Source organism: Schistocerca cancellata, chromosome 2 (assembly GCF_023864275.1).
Source record: "Schistocerca cancellata isolate TAMUIC-IGC-003103 chromosome 2, iqSchCanc2.1, whole genome shotgun sequence".
Taxonomy (NCBI): domain Eukaryota; kingdom Metazoa; phylum Arthropoda; class Insecta; order Orthoptera; family Acrididae; genus Schistocerca; species Schistocerca cancellata.
In genome coordinates, this window is record NC_064627.1 from 835397853 (window position 1) to 835402715 (window position 4863).

Genomic DNA, 4863 nt, shown 5'->3' on the forward strand with positions numbered 1-4863 from the left:
AAAATGGCCCATGTCTGATTCAGCTGCCACACAGTATTTTAACAAGCTACATCGTTTGATGGTACAACAGTGTGGTTTTCTGTTTCAATCACTCATCGACGAATCCAGTGTGGTAATAGCCCTTTCAGTAACTGACCAGATTCTCCGCTTGTTACAGAGAGTTTGTGGGGCAGAACACTGATAAAGCACACGGCCAGCCACTATTGTCAGTGATCTCACATCTGTGATCTATTGTGTTACTGTTTCGCACTTCATTCTATTTTGAACTGTTTCATCTCCTTGTGATAAATGTACATCATTGTTGGAGTTAGGATCTTTATTAAAGATTTCAATGTACAATATGAGTTCAGTTTCAGTAATGAACAACATTAAGAAATTTTCTTCTCCGTGTGTGACTTCTGCCTTTGCAGAGGCATGAAGCACAGGTTAACATGCCTGTACTGCGAGAGAGAGGCTGGTCGTGTTCTCCTCACACAGCTCCTCACCGTGTGCCGTCTTTGTGGGAGCTGGGCTTCCCCCCTCCACTCTCCGCAACCCCCTCTGGCTATTGGCAAAATTACTGCTAACAAACTGTACCAAATCACACTGCCTGAAATTTTAGATGTCTATCATCTATGGACGATAATGGAATTATTTTACCCACAGAAGCACAGTTTGATGATGGACTCAAGGCTGATCCATACTTTCTTGCCGTGAAGGACATGGGCGCTGAGTACCATTATTGGGACATGCGCCACTCGTGTGGTGGTCATCAAAGCACCAGTAGGCATGGCCACTCAACACCGAAATCGTGACATACAGAATCAAAAGGTACTTGAGGATAAAGAGCTTTTCCCACTTGGGTAGACACCAGCATTCAATCTACAGAAGGATTTGTATTACTCAAAAAGACCTTCACCTGTTAAACTCCGTTCAGCCTTAGTCTCCACGTTCCAAGGAAGACAAATCTGAGGTATCTTTGGATGTCAGTAGAGAACCTGTGCCATTAATACATATAGACATCAAGATGGCACACGACGCTCGTCGTCCGAAAACTTCCGTACCTAACCTGCCAAGATTAAATTTGGGCCATTTTCAAGCATACTCACCCTGTGATTTTGGTATCACACAAACTGCGTGTACCTACAAGCCGTGTTAATGTCCTAACATCTCCGATTTTTTTCACGATCTTCTCACACATAAAATTTGGAAAATTAGTCAATTCCAGACGTAATCTCCAAACAGCTGAACACAGTTTTCTCGGCGTCGACGTCGTGGTTCCAACACCACTTCCATAGAAAAATCGCAAGATGCAACAGTGGAACTACTGGAGAACATATATGATATGGTGTCTGTTCTTTCGGACATGTCAGTGATCTCACTTTAGTTAGTACGAAAGAACAGACACCATATCCATATAAGTATATAGTTCTGGCAACAACGGCCATGACCTTCCTCTTCTGTGCGGATGCACACATATTCCCCGAACTCTTACGGGACTTGGTAAGGGACACTACAAATGTGGTGTGTGGTCATACAAGGTGAGAATGTGGGTCTCGCTGGAGGCGTGCGCGAGATAGCCCCTGCAGCCGGCACGGTAGCTCAGCGTGTTCGGTCATAGGGCTGCTCGCCCTCTGTAATAAAAAACTGAGTAAAAGAATCAACGATCACCTTGAACGGATGTCTTGTGACGTCCGCCCAGACCAAACGCAACGAACAATACTGAAAAAAAAAAAAAAGCAGTCGTGCTATCCTCTGTGCCCTCGGTGGTTCAGATGGATAGAGCGTCTGCCATGTAAGCAGAAGATCTCGGGTTCGAGTCCCGGTCGGGGCACACATTTTCACCTGTTCCCGTTCATATATTTCAACGCCCGTTAGTAGCTGAAGGTATTAATATAGTTCTAATTTGAAAGATTACTGAAAGAAATGGTGAGAACAACGAATAAGGATATGAAATTGGCTTATGGTCCTTGGTTGGCCCTTCTGATAAGCAGTAAAAGTTATTTAATTCAGCAGCTGAGGGTGCTATTGACAATATCATTTCTGCACTTTTGCACCATGTTATTAAATTTGTAGGAAAACTTAAATTGCATTAATTATCCAGCTGCATGTACACATAATCTGAAAATCGTTACTAGTAATATAAAATAAATACCATCAGTTGCTCTATTATATTAAAATAATAAAGTACATATTATTATTATTATGAGAGCTCACACTCTATGTAATTACAATTTTGTTCTATTATACTGTATGTAGTAGTAAGCGAAACTAAAATGGGACAAATTACGCTGTAAGAACCCTTATTTCAAAGTTTTAAATTACATAGTTTTACATCTTTTGGCGCATTATACATATTTCACACTATACTGCCGAATTTTACATGTTTTATTACTGCAGAATTATTATACATTTTCGCAAGTCCCACACATTTTCGTTATATAGCAAGTAAGGAAAAAATTTTAAGGTTTATTATTGTGTTTCTCATGCTGTCGTGAATTCCGTTACATTCAAAACTAAATTACACAAGTTCGATGGAGACAACAATGACTCATTTTAAACGCTTTCTCTTTGTTATTCTCAAATGCTTCACAATGTGCAACGCTCAGCCGCATTAAGTTAACTGTGGCACTTGTGGCATCTTCATCATCATCAAAGCTGTAAACATGGGTTTCTATTGACAGAGCTTTAACCACTGATGGTAAAATAGTCGTCTGTCAAACTTATGGTAAACATACAGGATGTACTATGAAATCAAACAATGTTTATAAAGCAATATACATATTATAAATAAACAATGGATTTCGTCAGAGAAATAGGTTCTACTTACACAGTTGTGGGACAGCCTACATCATCTTATTGTGAATTTTACAAAGAACTGTGTTTTGCATTGGCTTCTGGGAAAATATCCTGGAACAAACTTCAGACATGTCAGTTTAAACATTTCTCACAGAAATACTGGAGCCGCAACATTCCCGACAAGTCCACACTCATGAAGAACTACCTGGATTGTTGCTATGTTGACATATTAGAACAAAATCAGGGCTTGCACTAGCAAATCACCTTTATGGATTTCTGGTGATGAGATGACAGGTGCTGTAGACCGTTTCATCAGTAATCTAATCATGGGTAAAATGGGCTTGAGGCTGTATCTAAACTTATTTAATTTATTGTAAACCTTTGGATGCAATAAGCCAGCCAGAGTGGCCGAACGGTTCTAGGCGCTACAGTCTGGAACCGCGCGACCGCTACGGTCGCAGGTTCGAATCCTGCCTAGGACATGGATGTATGTGATGTCCTTAGGTCAGTTAGGTTTAAGTAGTTCTAAGTTCTAGAGGACTGATGACCTTAGAAGTTAAGTCCCATAGTGCTCAGAGCCATTTGAGCCACTTTTTTGAAGGCAATAAATAGCTCAACAATTGCTAGATTCGGCAGAACATTGGGAATAGTATATTGCTCGTAAGACCTACATGTTAAATTCAGTGAAGTTTAATGAAAATAAGGCTCATGCCAAAAACATTACAAAATCTATTTATACATCCTGTCAACTTAAATATTATATGTTTCAATGTGTTTATTATTAGGCTATCATATCATTATCACATAACAAATCACCTCATTGGTTCAATGTTTCTCATTACATCCATAATTTCGAACTTTGTCTTGTCCAGTATCATTTGTGCATCTTTAAAAAACTATGAAGTATAATTCAATACTAATCTGAACTCTGAAAATCTAAATGATAAGTTGTTATCCATCGTTTTTTGTTTTCCCGACTACTCTCATCTCATACACAACCCAGATTTCATGTCTTGGACAACTGGAAACCATTTCTTTTTTATTGTAAAGCTACACACATGAATGTGATAAGAACGTCTCTATTAACAGCAAGTAAGTGAATAAACAAATGTGATGGTTCTCAATCTTAAGCTCACATAACAGGCTCTGCACACGTACCATGACACCAGAACATCTCAGTTTTCCATCAAAGACACGTAGAACCTGTCACATTCAGAATGTTCGTAGGTCAACACTAGATTTTAAAGAATGTAACAGAAATAATAGGTCGGTGTTGTTGCAAAAGAGTTTTAAATCCTAATTTTTTAATTTTGTTTTGCATAAGTTATCCTACTGGAGACTGCATCCTTACCTTTCTCTAGGTAGTGAATCGACCTACTCCTACAGTCACTGAGGTCCTGCAGCTAACGCGGAATCCCAGTTTGGCATTTTCAGAACGTCAGTTACATTAACGTCCCTAAAAATGCTAAATACCTAACAACTAGCCGTTGCATTTGCACTCTGATCGAAAAAGCAGAAAATCAGTTATTGAAAGGGCAGCAGTTACTTGCCATCAAATGAGTTTAAATGTAGACTACTTTTTTCACGTACAAGAAACCATCGAGCTTTGTAGATATGCAATTTACTGGCACAGCGGTGTTTCTTATGTCTCGCCTGGTAGCACCAAAAGGCACCTGAGGTTGTTCAAGACAGAACTGGCGTTAAGTATACGTTAGAGAATTACACCAATACGATGGAATTTTACTGAATGCCGCAACACAAAAGCTACAATCCCCATTTCTCGACAAAAAATATGTTGGCTCAATCGAACGCATTTTCCATTGTCGTCTACCTAAACACGGAGGGGAGGGAGAGGTACTTTCAAAAAGATCTGTGATAGTTTAACGCTACAAACATCGTCGCTATGGGTCGTTAGGTCTTATTACAGTCGTAAACCCAACACTTTAGCACGGTTCGTCGAAAAAATTGTTGCCTCTGTGTAACAAGCTATAGGCTTTTAAGCATTCTTCTCCAGTCGCTTGAGTAATCAGTCTCAAACGAGACACTCGAGTATTACCAATAACAACTACATCCTGTGTTTTAAAA

At 39.5% G+C, this 4863-nt stretch overlaps 1 non-coding gene across 1 annotated transcript; it reads left to right on the forward strand.

Moving 5' to 3' along the window:
• Positions 1-1738: 1738 nt before the first annotated feature.
• On the forward strand, positions 1739-1813 carry Trnat-ugu (transfer RNA threonine (anticodon UGU)). Its single transcript has one exon. It is a non-coding gene; the product is annotated as a tRNA-Thr (tRNA).
• Positions 1814-4863: the final 3050 nt, after the last annotated feature.